Raw genomic sequence first — 18,855 nt, 5'->3', positions numbered from 1 at the left:
CATTTCATTGCAGTAACCCCTCAGATGGGCTACTGGATCTCCACGCCCATCATATAAATTAAGCTTTGGTGTTTTAGACCCTTTCAGCTTTCTGGATAGCTCATTTTTCTCCACTGTCTTAGTAGGCTTTGTAGTCTCACCTGGAGGCTCAAAATGAGGAGCGTAAGAATATGGACCCGAGGCCTTGAAAATTGGTTCTGGAGCACAACGTTGGGCATCTGGGATTTTGAACATAGTCTCATTAGAGGATCGAGGAAAAGTAGCTGGAGAAAGATCTACAAGAGCATGAGTGGCCAAAAGAGCGGATATGAGGTGGTTTTGGTGGTTAGAGTGTAAAAAGGTTGTGGGGAGATATTAGCAGTAGTGGGAATCTGAATTTGTGGTAGTGATGGAATAGTTGCAGGGTTTTCAGTGTAGTTAGCGGGGAATAAAGGTGGAGGATGCCCCCTGACCCAAGACTGATACATTTCTGCCATCTGTCGTTTCAACCTTTGGACCTCCTCTTTCAATTCAGACTCCGACTACTACTCGACGGGTCAACAACTCTTGTATCCAGGTCTTTGCTAGTCATGGCTACCTTGCTCTCTGACCTTATGTTGTATGGATGAGTTACCTTAAGAACCACAAACCAACCACCCTTCTCTTATAATGAGGATAACAAAGAGGAACAAAATGAAGTAATCATGTTAGCTTTAGGGCATTTAACAGCTAAAAATATCACATTACGTGCAATGAAATGCACCTAGCAACAATTAACGGTTCAAGAATGACTTCGAGGGTCACAAGGTCACTTGGAATCATCCCAATTTATTCATTTCAATCTTCTCTTTTCTTTCCTTTTCTAGCACTTGCTTGCTCATTTTCCTTCCTTTTTATTTTCTAATTACCACTCTTTTCTTTCCTCTCATTTCTCACATCCCATAACTTCATCTCTTTTTTCTTTTTTTTTTTCTTCCTTTTTTTTTCTTTTTTTCTTTTTCTTTTAATAATAAAAAAATGATTCGATCGAACCCTATGTAGGTTTCCTACATATCGTGACGCCGCATGAATCAGATCTTTACGTAGTTCGGGAAGATCGGGAATAAAGTAAACAAAGTAACGTTCTCTTTTTCTTTTTCTTTGTTTTTCTTTTTTACTTTAATGATTACCCTAATGAGAAAAGAGAAATAAAGAAGCAAAATCTTTTTTGAATTTTCTAGACTTAATGCTCTATATCCTATTCTTAACTCTAGCTTAATGAGCATGTATTTGTTTTCTCTTTTTTTTTTTTGAAACAATCACTCAATGGGAAAATATTAAGAAAAAAACCCTACAAGTGAAAAATATTTTTGATTCTTTTTTTTAGGAAGGAAATATAAAAATAAACCAAAGAAAAATATTTTGAATTTTGTTTGATATCCTGAAAGAAAGATTTCGAACCAAAAACTGAAAAAGATTAAAATATTTTTGGATTTCAATTTGACTACCTATGGGAAAAACTTTGAAAATAAACCCAAGATAAAATATGTTATTTTTTTTTCTCTTCTATGTACAATGTCCTAAAGTTCTAGTAAAAAAATTTCTATTCATTTTTCATTAATTTCCCAAAGAAGAACCTCAAAAGAAAATCTTTTTGGATTTTTGGAATTAATATCTTAAAAAAAACTTTTAAAGAGGTACTAAAAGAAAATTCTCTTTTTTTGTTTTTTGAATTTTTAGTCTTAATTTACTAAAGGAAATATAAAAGTAATTTTTATTTTGAGTTCTAGATATTAATTTCCTAAAGGAAAACCACCTCAAAAGGTTTTTTTTATTTCTAGAATTAGTATTCTAAGAAAACTTCTAACAGAAATATAAAATGCAAAACCTCTTTTTTTGGATTTTTGAGTTACAACACACTTTTTCAAATACAAATTACAAAGTACAATAACAAAAGACTCGACATTACTGTACAAAACTAGAAAGTAAAAGACAACATAAAATGAAGAACAAACTCAAAACATAAAAAATAAAAAAAAATATCCTTAAGCAACTCCTGAATGAGCGATCCTGACTGGATGGTCCCGGGGTGTCTATATCATGCTCAAACTCCGGTAAGTAGACCCACACTTGTATAAGAAAATTAAGACCAAATAAGTTAAAGATCTGAACGCTATGTGAAACAATAACACTTCCTATTGGACACATGCAAGACATGATCGTGACTAAAAGTGGCTAAACATGCCAGATTTGGCTACGACCCCGCGAAATCAAGAACCTAAGACTCACTTGGAAGAATGGACCCTATGTGGGTTGCCTAAGTATCACGCCCTTAAAGACGAGAATCAGGTATACGTAGTTCGGGCAAATTGGATACGAGCGAGAAATATAAAAAAATAACTAATTCAGAGAAAATATATTTTTTGTCCTTTTTTTTTAAAAAAAAAAGATGAAACATGTAAACTTCTTTTTTTTTTGGATTTTCTTTTCCCCTTTTTTTTGTTTTTTTTTATTTTTGGAAAATGATGAAAAAGTGCAATATTTTTTTTGAAATTTTCATGTGTTTTTTTTCTTTTTCTTAACAAAAATGTGACAGAAAACATAACTGGGTCCTACTTGCTTTATTTTCACACTTCACCCTCTTTTTTTCTTTTTCTTTTTTTCATTTGCCATCAACTATTATTGGTCCGCCAAATGACCCTTTTACCCTTGAAAAAATGCAACATGTAGCACATAGGATGCATCAAGATGGTCTGTTATTTTGGGTACACTTGTCCTAGACGGACCCAACCCTTGTGTTAAGTCCCCAAAGTCAAATGCACATGATGCAACAAACGTTTCTACTAGAGATCCAGCATGAGGCTATGTTATTCTAGGTTTAAAAACCTGGATTTATTTGTTATAGACCTGGCTTACCCGAGCGGACAGCTCGGGCCGAGGGGAGGCAACATACCAGGAATACAGAAGCTTCACCGGCTTTGCAACTTGTTCGAACCTCATTATAAAGAATATGACTCTAACAGAAAAGAAGTCACACGAAGTGCACACTTCCCAGATAATTTAGAAGACTCAGAGAGAGGAGGGTTTCGTAACAATTTATATACAGTCCAACAATATCAAAGCGGTAAAAAGCGATAATTAGCACATTAGGCTCAAACATATAAAAATCAGATAAAAAATAAAAGCCAACTATAATAGTTATTCTAAGATCGAATTCTGAACCCTGAATCAGAAGTTCTGGGTTCTTATCCCCAGCAGAGTCGCCAGAGCTGTCACACCTCCTTTTTTGTACCCCCATAAGGGCATAAGAGTTAATTTTGGGGCAATGGGGATTTGGGCTAAAGGACTAGTCCGAAATTGGACCATTTTCTTGCCCAAAATTAAGCTAAAATTGTCTTGAATTAACTAACAATTGGGCTTCTTAGAAGATCTGGATTTCATTAACTAAGGGCCTAAGTTTTCCTTATTTAAAATAGTATAAAGCATTTAAAAAATGTAAGACTACTCCCAATTAATTAAAATAGACTATTAAAGATAAACCATAAATGAAACTGTTTTCTTTTTGGTATTTTCAAGATTAAAAATGACTACAAAACATTAATGAAACTATTTTATTTGTAATTTTTATTTTCTTGTAATAAAATAAAGTAAAATAGTAAATTAGTTGAAATAGCTATATTAGGCCTAAATTAAATCTTTACATGCTAAAATATAAAAAATCTTAGGGAGGGTCAAAAATCACATGTCTACAACGACCGGGTGGCTTGCTTCAGCGAATGGATATTCTAGAGTGGAAGTTGGAGCGGATCACTATGGACTTCGTAGTTGGACTTCCACGAACTTTGAAGAAGTTTGATGCTATTTAGATGATTATGGATCGGCTGACCAAGTCTGCGCAATTCATTCCTGTGTGTACTACTTATTCTTCAGAGCGGTTGGCAGAGATCTATATCCGGGAGATTGTTCGTTTGCATGGTGTCCCAATTTCCATCATCTCTGATAGGGACACTCAGTTTACTTCGCAGTTTTGGAGGTCTGTGCAGCAAAAGTTAGGTACTCAGGCTGAGTTGAGCACGAATTTTCACCCTCAGACGGACGGGCAGTCCGAGCGCACTATTCACATATTGGAGGACATGTTGCGTGATTGTGTCATTGATTTCGGAGGGTCATGGGATCAGTTTCTATCGCTTGTAGAGTTTGCTTATAACAATAGCTACCAGTCGAGTATTCAGATGGCTCCATATGAGGCTTTTTATGGGAGGCGGTGTAGATCTCTAGTTGGTTGGTTCGAGCTGGGTGAGGCTAGGCTATTGGGGACAGACTTGGTGCAGGATGCTTTAGAAAAGGTAAAGGTAATTCAGGAGAGGCTTCGTACAGCGCAGTCGAGGCAAAAGAGCTATATTAACAGGAAGGTTCGAGATGTATCCTACATGGTTGGTGAGAAGGTTCCGTTGAAGGTTTCGCCCATAAAGGGTGTCATGAGATTTGGGAAGAAGGGTAAATTGAGTCCTCGGTTCATTGGGCCTTTTGAGGTGCTTCAGAGGATTGGGGAGGTAGCTTATGAGATTGCTTTTCCACCCAGCTTGTCGAATGTCCATCCGGTATTTCATATTTCTATGCTCCAGAAGTATATTGGGGATCCGTCTCATGTTCTGGATTTCAGCACGGTTTAGTTGGATGGTGATTTGACTTATGATGTGGAGCCAGTAGCTATTTTGGAGTGTTAGGTTCGAAAGTTGAGACCAAAGGATATAGCGTCAGTGAAAGTGTAGTGGAGAGGTCGGCCCGTGGAGGAGGCTACCTGGGAGAGCGAGTGGGAGATGCGGAGCAGATATCCTCACCTGTTTGAGGCTTCAGGTATGTTTCTTGACTCGTTCGAGGATGAACATTTGTTTAAGAGGGGGAGGATGTGATGACCCAGCCAGTCGTCTCATGAGTAACCACTCCGTTTCCCCCATTTCTGCTTTTTATTGCTTTGTCTATCGATTCTATATGTGATTGGATTGGTTAGCTCGGGTTCGAAAAGGATTTGGTAAGGTTTGAGACACTTAGGCTCTTTTGAGGAAGCTTTAGTTGAAAAAGTCAACAGGATGTTGACTTATGTGTTAAAGGGCTCGGATGTGAGTTCTGATGGTTCAGATAGCTTCGGGAGGTGATTTGGGACTTAGGAGCGTGATCGAAATGAGTTTTGGAGGTTCGGAGTAGATTTAGGCTTGAATTGGCGAAATTAGATTTTTGGCATTTTCCGGTTGATAGGTGAGATTTTGATATATGGGTCGGAATGGAATTCCGACAGTAGTAATAGTTCCATTGGTTCATTTGGGATGTGCGTACAAAATTTCAGGTCATTCAGATGTGGTTTAGTAGGGTTTTTTTATCAAAAGCGTAATTCAGAAGATTTTTGGAAACTTAGGCTTGAATCCGATGTGTTTTGGTTGATTCGATGTTGTTTGAGGTGTTTTGAATATTGGTATAAGTTTGAATAAGGTTATGGGATATGTTTGTGCTTTTGGTTGAAGTCCCGGGAGCCTTAGGGTGATTTCGGATGGTTGACGGAGAGTTTGGGAGTTTGGAGCAACAACAAATTTTCTACTTCTGGTGTTTCCGCACATGCGGATTGGGGACCGCAGGTGCGATGCCGTAGATGCGATGAAAGGGACTGCAGAAGCGGAAAGGAGCTAGGAAGGCTGTGACCACAGAAGCGGTTGGTGAACCGCACCTTCGATGACGCAGGTGCGGCTTGTGCATCGCAGATGCGGAATTTTGTGGTTTAAGTGAAAACCACAGAAGCGTTTCAAGGACCGCAAATGTTGTACCGCACAAGTGGGATTTTGACTGCAGATGCGAAATCCGTGGGCCAGAAGGTATGAATTCGCGATTTTTGAGCTATTCCACCATTTCTAAGTCGGCTTTGGAGCTTTTTGGACGATTTTGAAGAAGGATTTCAAGGGGACTTCATTGAGGTAAGGATTTTGGACCTAAAACACGTTCCTATGGTATTATTTTACGGATTAGAACTATAATTAATGGAGTTTAAGGGTTAAAAATTGGGAAAACTAGGGCTTGGTATTAGAGACCTAGACTTGAGGATTTGAGGGATCATTTGTGGTTGGATTTTGGTACTTTTGATATGTATGAACTCGTGAGGAGATAAGGAATCTATTGATGTGAATTTTATCGAATTTCGAGACGTGGGCCCAGGGGTCGGGTTATGGTAATTTCAGGATTTATATTATAAATTGATTATTTACACTTGGGCTTCGTTCCCTTAGCATATTTTGACGTCGTGATTCTGATTTTGGATAGATTCGACGCGAGTGGAGGCCAATTCAAGGGGCAAAGGCATCGCAGGCTAGAGTTTGGATCAGATTAAGGTGAGTAATGATTGTAAATATTGTCCTGAGGGTATGAAACCCCTGGTTTGCACATCATTTTGCTATATTGAGGTGACGCACATGCTAGATGACGAGCGTGGGGTCGTGCACTGTTGGGGATTGTGACTTAGTCCGTCCCAACTGACTCTTTTACCTTGTATTTGACTGGAAACTATTTGCTATCATCATGTTTTGGGCTGAATGCCATATTTGGGCCTCGTGCCAACTATTTGAACCCTTAGGGAATTTTTATTGATATTTCCTCACTGTTTTGACTTTATACTTGAACTCAGCCATGCTATATTCTACTATTTTTCATAACTCAGCCATGTTTACTCTACTTTAACACTTATATGATATTTTTAATGATATTTTGGGCTGAGCACTATGTTTTACTATTACTCGAGTGGCTGTGAGATTCTGACTGAGTGAGGCCGAGGGCCTATATTGTGAGGAAACATTGATTATGATTATGAGACCGAGGGCCTGAGATATGTACGCTACGAGGTGACTTGTTGATATGAGGCAGAGAGCCTAGTGATGATGCCACGAGATGGCTTGATATTGCGCTTGGGCCGTAAGGGGTCCCTCCAGGAGTCTGCACACCCTCAGTGAGCGCGGATACCTATTGTGATGTGAGACATAGCTCGAGGGGCTGGTATTGTTTCTGAGATATTGCCCGAGGGGCGGATTTGTGACACTGTGCCCGTGGGGCGATCCTTTATGTGTTTATCTTTTTAATTGCCTGTCATTTACTTGCTTAATTGTTAAAAGGGCATTTTATGAAGTTTAAAGTTAACTAAAGTGAATTTTGCATATTTTCACTGTTTTCCTTATTTTCTTTTTTTACTAGCTTTTACTGCTTCATTATAGCTTGTAATGTGCCTTACGTGATTTCTTACATCTCAGTCTTTATTTATGATTATTACTCACTGAGTTGGAGTACTCACTTTACTCCCTGCACCATGTGTGTAGATTCAGGCGCTGCTGATCCTGCTTGCGAGGGTTGAGAGCTCCCGGTAGATTTCGGAGTCCACGAGATAGCTGCTCGGCGTTCGCAGCCCCGTGACTCTCCCCCTTTATCTCATTTCTTTCTTCTTTTCAGTTATTCTGTAATAGCTTGGTAGACATTTCAAACTTGTAGTGTATTGATAGATGCTCATGACTGGTGACATCCCGGTATCAGGCTGTGTTGGGTTTTATTTCCGCAAACTATAATGTTCACTGCTTACTTTGGAATTATTTATTACGTTTTAGACTTAATTCTTATTGTTTAATTGTTTAAAACTGAAATCGGAAAGTGTCAGCTGACCTTGTCTTCATGAGAGGCGCCATCATGATCGGGTTCGGGTTTAGGGTCGTTACACCTGCGGCCTACCCCTAGCAGGTGTGGTTGCACCAGACCTGATCACACCAACTCCTCCAAAACTCACAAATCCAATCTGATTTCAATTCGAATCACTCTCGAAGACCCCATGACCTCATCTAAACTTTCCACCATGTCCCAAAACACGATACAAACTTAGTCGAGGCCTCAAATCACATCAAACAACATCAAAACATAAATCGCACCTCAATTCATCCCTAAAGCGAACTAAGAAATTCCAACTTCAACAATTGATGCTGAAACCTATCAAATCACGTCCGATTGACCTCAAATTTTGCACACAAGTCATAAATTGCACATCAGACCTACTCCAACTCCCAAAACTAAAATTCAAGCCCGGTAACCACAAAGTCAACTCTCGGTCAAACTCTTCAATTTCCAAAACTTCAAATTTTTCAACTTTCGTCATTTGAAGCCTAAATCAACTACGGACCTCCAAATTACTATCCTGATACACTCCAAAGTCCAAATCACCCAACAGAGCTATTAGAACTTCATTCCGGAGTCGTTTACACATAAGTCAATATCCGGTCAACCATTTTAATTTATGCTGCCAACCTTGAGACGAAATGTCTCAACTTATTTCGAAACCTCCCCGGAACCGAACCAACTATCCCGACAATTCACATAGCAACTACTAAGCATAAAATGAGTAGTAAATGGGGGAACGAGGCTACAATACTTAAAACGACTGATCGGGTCGTTACAACACTATTAGTACGCAAAACTGGTTAACAAATACAGAGTATGCTAGCGTAATATCTTGAAAACGTTGACAAAACCAATAGATAGTGAAAGATGCATGCTCCTAGCTTAGATCAATAATTGAAAAAGGAAATCATTTAAGAGAAGTATACATGATTCTTGGAGAAGAAGAATTCCAACAAAAAACCAATGGTTAAGTTAAGAAAAGAATAATTTGAAGAAATCGAGTGTGTAAAAGAATGGTAAAAGATTCAAAAGCTATTGGGAAGATAAGCCTTTTGCAACTTGCATGGTACGAGCATGCACCCCAAACATTTATATATTGTATACTACTCTCTGCCTTCCTTTCTCTTGTTCAAGCTAAAGCTCAGTCTGTTAGCTCAAGTTGCAAGTCAAATAGTGTCGATCCAATGAGATGCAGAAGTAACGATAATAAGAAGGAATCTCAAAAAGGCATTTTCCAAGCCAGGGCACTTACGCCATGAGGCGTTAGACTTAGTTATACGGGAGAAGTTGATGAAATTTGCATCTTTTACACTCTTGTAAGTTCTCTAATTTATTCTTTAATTTTCAGTTCTCTAAGTTTCTTTGAAGTACCTGATCTGCTTAAATTCATTGCATTAGGCAGCTTCTTTCTTTTTTCAATTTATAAACTCTAGGTTATGGTGGTATGGGTCTAGCCCAAATGATCCAAATATAAGATAATACATCGTCTGGTTAGTATCCTCATTGCTCCTCTGATATTTTCTCTATTTGTATACGCTGAATAGAGAACTGGTAGCATGATAATCTGTATTCTTTTTCCTCAACTGATCTGTATGCCTTTACTTGAAGTGATGGTAACCTTAGAGAAACTACTAGAAGAAGCCATAACCTTTTGACTTGGGATTAGATGATGTGACATTCTTTCATATATTAATCAGGATTTCTTGGTTTATGTTAGTGGGGTGGGGTACAGCTTGCACGTATCTCTATTACTTTTCGATACCTATTATATCTCACCAATCAACACGCAAATTAATCGAGTAACTCTCTCCGTCAAGCTTAGGCACAAGGAAAGTAATCACTTACCCATTTTTATTTTTTGCTAGGACTAGTCTATGGATGATTTCTCATTATTGACTGTTAAGCCACATTCTTAAGTGTTAAATTTTAATTAGGTGAAACCTTGAGTGTTGAATGATTTTGGGCTAACTACTAGCGTTTTAATGTTTTCTATTGGGAAAAAGATAAGGTTACGAATGCAGAACAGTAAAATATACAAGGGCACATTAAGTGTTTTGGCATCGGGTGCATTTGATCCCAATATGTTTGACGCAAAATATAAATTCTTATGTAAAAACCTACAAAACTTTTAACAAATATAAGATCTGAACTCATAATTTTAAAAGTACAATAAGTTTAGTACTAAGAAGGCCATATCCTTCAAATTAAAATCATGAATTCGCAACTGAATTTATGTACCAAAATTAATCTAAAATGCTTAAAGAATTTTAAGCATATATCTGGTTCATATATATATAATCTGGTTCATTGGTTGACCAGTAGTGATATCATTGGTTTGAGCTTGTCCTGTAGTCACTGCTGAATTTTAAGGAATCATTTTAGATTGTTACTGCTCCAACCTAATGCCAAAAGATTATGGATTGTGGGGGTGCCCTGTAACTTGCAGTTTTTATCTATGAAAAGTTACTGAGCAGAAGTTACCTTTGTTTTTTTTTTTTTTTGGGGGTGGGGAGGTTAACTTTTTGTCATACTAAAGACAACTGATGAAAGTAATTGGTTTTTTAATTCATTAAAATGTTCATGGAAAGAATAAAATTGGATTGACAAAATAGATTTTTTATTCGATATCTGAAATTCATTGATCCAGTTAATTTAGTTTTGCATCAATTAGACGTACGGAAGAGGTAAAATACTCCCTGATAAAAGATTCTCCATTCACGAAACATGAACATCGAAACTTCTAAATAAAGGTAGAGGCATTTCAACCATATACCACATCCTTACGTGTGATAAAAGGAGTTGCTTAAATCAAATCGATAGAAGTTGAAAAAACAAAGAAAGATTTGCAGAACTTGAATTAGCTCTAAATTAGTGTTCTTCTTTGTCAACTAAGAGATTGTTTAATTCACGGACTAATTATGCAAGATATTTTTTATGCAGTGAACAATAATGAAAGAATTATTATATAGGGACTAATTATTTGAATTCCTTTATTCAGTTAATCTTTTTTATTTATAACTAACACATATATTCTAATTCCATATTTTATCCCTCATGAAATAATATACATATTTCAGCATACTTTATTTGGGATATTTTAGGGGCAGATCTAGAGTTTAACATATAGGTTCACGGGAACTCTGTCGATTTTGCTTAAATTTTGTTTATATATTAAGAAATCCATAAATATCTATAAATATGGTAAAAATAGCATGGTATAGCCAGTTTTCGGACTGGTCATTCAAAAATAGCCAGCGTTTATCAAGTCAATAAAAATAGTCACTATTTTGCTGCAACAGAGACCGGTCCAGCATAATATACTGGAGTTCGCTGCAACTGTGTATGAACTCCAACATATTATGCTGGACCGGTATACTTTGCTGGGTCCAGTATAATATACTGGAGACTGGAGCACGGTGCTCCAAACTCCAGTATATTATGTTGGACCGGTATACTTGTTAGAACTCCAGTATATTATGCTGGAGTTCTAGGTACTTATGTTGGAACTCCATCATATTATGCTGGAGTTCCAACATACTTATCGTGGATCTCCAGTATAATATGCTGGAGTTCACGTATATTTATGCTGGAACTCCAGCATAATATACTGGCGTATTTTTCGGGTTTTGAACAGTATTTTCGTTCAGATTTATCTTTATATGAAAAGTGGCTAAATTTCGATTACTTTTAAAACTGGGCTATTTTTGAACGACCAGTTATAAATCTGGCTATTTTTGAATTTGCCCCATAAATACGTGATTGTGAATCAGTTATTATTGTAAATTTATTTGAAATCGAAAAGTCCCTAAAGTATATATGCTTTCAATGGACCATGGACCATGGACTGGTTGGTACGGATATTCCAGCAACCACAAAGATTTAGTGAGTGCTCTTTCTTTAGGAATTATCTCGTTTTCATGAATTTTCTCAATTTGTTATTATCTTCAAAAGTCAAATCCAATTTCTTATACTATTGGAGAATATACATTTTTCACATCTTTCTTGTACGACACAAGCAATCTTTATAGGAAAAGAGAAAAATAAAAGTACGGTAGTTGGTTAAGAATATATGCTTTTCGTTAGCGCTACAACTCAATGTATTATTTTAAGATTTAACTTGTATATATTGATTGCGTAAAAATTTTTACACTGTTAGAAATCGTGTGTATAAGAATAATAATTGAATAAGATGTATAGTAATGTTGGGATTAGTAACATCGAGATTAATTATGATGGAATTAATTATATTGAGATTATTTTTTATCGATTGTTTGATTTGATGTATTAAATGTTTAGAAATGGTAGTCATATCTTTATACATGCTTATCCATGTATTAAAAATTATGGTATTGCTAATTCATGATTTGCTATGTATAAGAATAGTACTGAATATGTTGTGTAACTAAAACAAGTATTAGTTATATATAGGTCAAAAACCACTACCAAAAAAGGGATTAATAATACCAAAGCTAATACATGTATTATTTTTCTTAATATATTGATCAAGCTCAACTCTAGTCCTAAAAAGGATAAGCGGTCGCTGACAATATAATCCGTTCTAAAAGTTTAGAGTCGAATCCAACAGAGAACTAATGTTTAGCTACAACTGTTCACTATCACCAGAAAGACAACATTAAACAATTCGTAAGTTATAAATATTAAGATTCTTATGTCTAACTAATTAACTAACAAATTAAAATAGTAAATTAACAACTAAAAGTACTAAGGGTTGGAGACAAGATTAAGGGGGTCTAGAGTTATGATTTCTCCAATTGTCGGAATTCTTCCCGATACATATCCTATAATTTTGCCTAATTATTCTCTACTGATCGTGAGCACTTCAGGTGTCGTATTTCTCTCCAGAGCAACTATAATAATTTACTAGACATATTCTCCCGAACTACACTAGCTGACACAATCTTACCGCTCATTTTAACCACGTCAAGGCTTTGTTATTCCTAAACCCACATTTAAATCTGCCATATTGATTCCTCATATACATTAGGAGTGACGTTGTTCCACAACTACCTAAATATACACATTTCCCTAAGCAATACATAGTAAATAGGCACAGTCAATTAATGTTCATTCAATCAACAGAAATAAGCACGTAGTTGAACACGTAAAGAAATTCAAAGGCTAAATTATATTCAAATTTAACAAGAATTCACCCTCCAAAAGGTTTCCATCAAAACCCTAAATAATAAATTAGCTACTCATAGTAGTATGTGAAAATACAATAATAAAATTCATAACCAACAAAAGAGAACAGGAAGAACAAAGGAAAAACTCGTGATTAAATCTTCCTCATTGCTTCTAGTGTATTCTTGCCTCCAAAGATGTTGTGTAACCCTAAAGTAGTGTCTCCTCCTCCAAAATTATGTAAAAATTTATATTTAGAGAGTATTTATATGACCTAGGTAGGGTGGAGGTTCGTCCAATGCAATCCAAAATCGGATAGGGGAATCAGAGGGCACGTCAACTTTTGTGCAGCGCGCGACCACAGACGAATTGCCAGCTCTTTTAGTTTTATTTCGCGATAATTCTTGTTCTTTTACTCTACTTTCATATGAACTCGTTCCTACACATAAAAATACATAATGAGCATATTTCACTTTAAAACCATGTAACTTCCCTCAATCACACAAGAAATGGTATGTAAACATACTAAAAAACATGCACTATCCATCATTTATCACCACCCAAACTCTTGCTCGTCCTCGAGCAACTTAAAATTAAGCACGTCGGCAAGAAATACCTTTCAAAACATACTCAAACATCACACCAATGATAATGGTGTATATCAACGCTTAGAACCCAACTCTTCATACATTTCCTCAAGTTTTAAACTCATGCCAAGATTATTTAAAATATTCATGTGATTCTTTCTAACATCCTTGCCTCAAAACTTGACTCCAATGCATTCTACATTATGACTCGCTCCATGTGCCAACTTAAAAATCAAGGGTTCTACCAATCCTTTGCAAATCATGTGCCCTCACCAATAAATTACATAGAAAAAGTAGTCCACACACTCAAATATAAGTTCAAGTATACTTTAAGAACTCTCAGATCGGAAGAATTTGCTCACTCTCATAAAGAAACTCTTATGCCACCCAAGTTCGTTCCATAGGTTTTCCCGTAGTGTAATACTTGACTAATCTAAGCTTGCAAAATCTAGGATCAAGCAGGACTTTTTAGGTTGTAATATAGGCAAAGGGACGGGTAGGATATATTTGAGAAAATAGTGATTAACCATCCTAAGCACTTTAATACACTATGCTTCACTTTTAAGAACCTTCTTGTCATGACCACTTCATTAGCTTGCCATGAAACCATACACATTTCGGCCCTTCTTCATTATGCACAACAATATTGGTACTTACTAGCGCAGACAAAGATACGGGAGGTGTTATTCCTTTTCCCCTTTTTTTTTATACTCTCTTTAATTTGATATTTTCAGCTAGTAACTTTTGTTGCTTATACATAAGTGCACCTTGTCAGCCTTTCTATGGTTCCACTCAAAAGCTACCCAATATCTTTCTTTACTCTTCTAGCTACTTAAGTTCTTACGGAGGTAAAGGTTTAACAAAATTTAATTAAGAACAAAGGAGATTCAGCTTGTAATGTGGTTACCAAAAAAAAGGTCTACAGGCTCAACATGAGTGACTACGGATAATAATAGCAGTAGTAGGTAAATAGGCTAAATGGTCAATCAAAGAAAGCCCATATTATTTCCCAAACTTACAAGACTTAGTTATTTCGCTTTGACTCACACACTGGAAAAGTTCTAGACTATCAAGGATGACACAGAGTACACTAAAATCTCACCTCACACAATGCATAAGACTCATTCAGGGCGGCTTGGACTCGACTCTCAAGTTAAAGCAACTAGCATGGTCATCATAAAATTTAAGCACATGGAAATTAATCACAAGAGTAGAAAGATGAGCATCGGTGTCAAAAGAAAGCCACACATATTTTCTAGACATGTAATTACAAAGATCATGAAGAAAGTACTTATTTCTAATGCTCCGGACCTAAGCCCCAATATAAAACATATCAAAAATTCATAGATACTCAAGTTATCCCTATTTTATTATCAATTCAAAAGATTATTATTTTTTTTTTTTGTATTTTACTTTGGACTTTAAGCCCTCTAGAAAACTGTATAGGAAGTACATCGTCAGGAATAGTACAAAACTTTTTAAAAATTCTACCTACAAGAAAATAATTACTACCTGGTTCAAAGAGTCATCCCTTGGAAAGAATCGTGGCCATAAAAAAAACCAAGAGGGATTATTTCTACCTAAATATTTTTTTTGTTTTTTTGGCTCTCGACCGAGGAGTGTCACTTTGCCTAGGCGGTCTTGAAAATTTCAAAATACAAGGCTCATGTACCTCTTTGTTGGACTCCTTTTTATGCTCGTAAGGATCCATTCTCATTGCACCATACAAACATAATGTAGAGAAGTGTTTGGAATAAAGTCCAACGTGCTCAAATGCATGAACTTCAAGATTTTCGACATCCACAACACCAATTACGCTAGAGTCAATTAAATTTGTATCCTCAGTATCTTTGGTTGACTATATTATTACTTCTTCAACATAGGCATCCTCAAATTCTAGCCGGTTAGAGTGTTGGTGTTCTACTTTGGACCCCTCCATTGGAACCTCAATTTCCATCTCTAATGCACACTTCTCCTGGCTACTATCCATGATACTAATATGTTGAGCATTAAAAGTTTCAATTAGTTGACTCACTTGAGCCTCCAAGTCGCAAATATTTGCATCTTGCCTTTGTATCCACAATTGTGTATCATCATTTTTTTTCCACAAGGAACCGCAGCATATCATTGATCTCTTTCAAGTCGTCGTCTCCGAGTTCTTTGTTCCCGTTAACCTCACAAGAAAAAGTAGAACCATCATACTAAGGGATTGGGGGAGGATAAGAAATGTAAGCACAACCATGAAAGTGATCATCTTGACCACCAGTCCACCACACATATCACACACATTCCACACATAAGATTAAGTTGGTGAACATAACTCGCTTTCGGAAATATTTTAATAATTTTTTCATATGTAGTTTCCTCCACAATATGCATAAGGAGGATCAAAAGTAGAAGCACCAACATCAAAACACTTGTAATTCCAAGATACCATGTTTCTCAAATCAACAAGTAAAACAAAAATAAAAAAAATCAAATACTAGAAAACACGATAAAAGTTCAAACTTGAAACCTAGCAATATGTGCACCTACAGCTACACCGTCAGTTCTCCGGCAACGACACCAAAATTTGATCACACCCAACTCTAACCCTAAGAAGGATAAGCGATCGCTGCAAATATAACCCGGGTCTAAAAATTCAGAGTCGAATCCTACAGAGAACTAAGTTTTAGCTAAAACTATTCACTATCACCAGTGCCACGACCCGAAAATTCCACCCTACTGTTCACTATCACCAGTACCACGACCCGAAAATTTCACCCTCAGGGCTGTGATGGCGTCTAATATTTGACTTGCTAGGCAAGCCAACGTTAGAATAATTTATCCATTTTAAGCAGTTCAAATTAAATAATAATAATAAAGGAACCGAAATAACTAAAATAACTCTTGAAGTAAAAATAGGAAAATATAACAACTGAAATCTCTAATACAGCTCGAATCTGGTGTCACAAGTGCACGAGCTACTAGAAGTTCTGCACAAGAAGTGGAGAGTGTAGTATGAGTACAACTGACCCCATGTACTGTGTAAGTGTAAAGTCTAACCTCGACGAATTAGTGACAAGATTAAGACGAGTCACTTACAATATAACATGTACGCAGTATAAAATAATGATAGGAAAGGAAAATACGAAAACGAAATAAGGTAGTTAACTTAAGAAAATAACTCAATCTTCAAAGAAAATCCGTGAATGTGCAGAAATACAAATCCTTAGGGTCTTGTATGAAAGTGTCGAAGCCAATACAACAAAATAAGGAATAGGAACGCATAAATTGTTGCGGCGCGCAACCCGATCCCATCTTACAACACTATCCTCCCTTATTCCACCATATAAATATAAATAATAACAATTAAATATATGTTGAGGCGCGCAAACCGATCCCATTATATAATTAGAATCTTTATCATAATTCACTCTTATCTCACCACATCAATCCACCTTTATTCACCTGTTGTAGACGTAACCCGATCAAACCATATCAATATACATTCACCCTTATTTTACCAAGTCAATCCACCCTTATTTCACCTGTTGCGGCACGCGATATCAATATAAATAAATTAATGATTTCAATCAAATTAACAACCCGAATAACACGAATCTCTACGATTAACGAATATGAAGCAAAACCAGAAAGGAAATCTCGTGCCAAATTGAGGATTCACTATAATCAATGTTAAGCAGTAGGAAAAGTCAAGTAAATGACAATTAAAAGGTGGAAGTAAGTCAATTAAGGCAAGAAGCACTCAATCATGGAAATATGGGAGGATCTAACATTTTTAACACTAGAGTAATATATGGCAGGTGGCAAGTAGAGGCATGGGAAGCATTTAAAGCATACAACATTGAAGACATGGAATAAAAAGATTTACAAAATACGAAAAAACAAAGAAACAAGTAATTTGGCGGCATATATATACTCGTCACCTCGCATATACACCGCTACACATGAATTTCACATAGTACATAGCTCAAGGGTTCCTAGATCCCTCGAATCAAGGTTAAACCCAACACTTGCCTCACTCCTCAATCCACTCAAAATTCAATCACCGACTTGCCTTTAGAACAAACCTTTAAACCAACCAAATCTAGCAAATTATCAACCAAACAATTCAAATTAAGCTTTAGAAACTACTCACAAATGAAAGAGGTTAATTTAGATTATTATTGAAAAAGTCAACAAAAGTCAACCCCAGGCTCGCTTAGTCAAAACCCGATCATCCACTCACTCCCGAATTCGGTTATATAATTTGTTTCAAAATCCGACCTCAATTTGAGATCTAAATTCTAGTTTTACAAAATCCCTAATTCTACCAAATCCCCAATTTCTACCATGAAAATCCTAGATTTAAGGTTGAAATCTTATGAAATGTAGTGGGTAATTGAATGAAAGTAGGTAAGAGTCACTTACCAATGAATTGAGGAAGAAAAGCTCTTGGAAATTCGCCTCTAGGATGTTTAGGGTTGAAAATTTGAGAGAATAGGGCTATTTCAGCCTTAGACCAGGCATATAGCAAATTGCGAACCCCGCAAATGCGAGACATACTTCACAAATACGAAGAAGATCTGTATTTGTTATCATCGCATTTGCGATAATTTGTTCGCAAATGCGAACATTGGCTTCCGAAAATGCTACCTTTTGATTGAAAATGTGATCCCTTACTGACCCGGTCATTCTTCGCAAATGCGAGCAAGTGGTTCACAAATGCAAACCTGATAGGGATTTGGAAGTTCGCAAATGCGAACATTGACCTCGCAATTGTGAGATTAGAGACTGCACTAGAACCAGATTTTTACTATCTATTTTTCTTAAGTCCCCAGCAGGTCAGCTGGAAACCCACAAACAACTGGTACTGAATCCATAGATGGAACCTCTACACTACAATCACGAACATAGGCTAATAGGCTAGACACCCCTTCTCGACCATACGCCGAGCCTTCACATAAGAAATGACTCTGATAGTATAGCAGCCATGAGTCCCCCTCCACTCTAATCGAGGCAACCCTGGGATGGCTAAGGTCACCATCTTGGCATGACAGTCCAATATAGCATGATAAGGTGACAACCAATCCATACCCAAGATGACATCGAACTCTACCATATTTAGAAGTAGAAGGTTTATACTAGTCTCAAGACTACTAATAGTAGCCGCACATGAGTGACAGACATGATCTACAAGAAACCAATGAATCACGGGGCACAACCAGATATGCAGCAAAATAGGATGACATATAACAGTAAGTAGATCTCGGATTAAATAGAACTAAAGCATCTCTATGACAAACGGGAACAATACCTGTGATAACGGCGTCAGATGACTTGGCCTAAGGCCTAGCTGGGAAAGCATAACATCGGGTCTAGGCCCACCACTCTGAACTACATATCTGGGACGGCCTCTAGCTGGTTGGCCCCCACCTCTAACGTCCTGACCTCTACCTCTAACGACAGTACCCTCGCCTCTGGCGGACCGACC

Source organism: Nicotiana sylvestris, chromosome 5 (assembly GCF_000393655.2).
Source record: "Nicotiana sylvestris chromosome 5, ASM39365v2, whole genome shotgun sequence".
Lineage (NCBI taxonomy): Eukaryota > Viridiplantae > Streptophyta > Magnoliopsida > Solanales > Solanaceae > Nicotiana > Nicotiana sylvestris.
Note: the sequence above shows the minus strand (reverse complement) of the source record.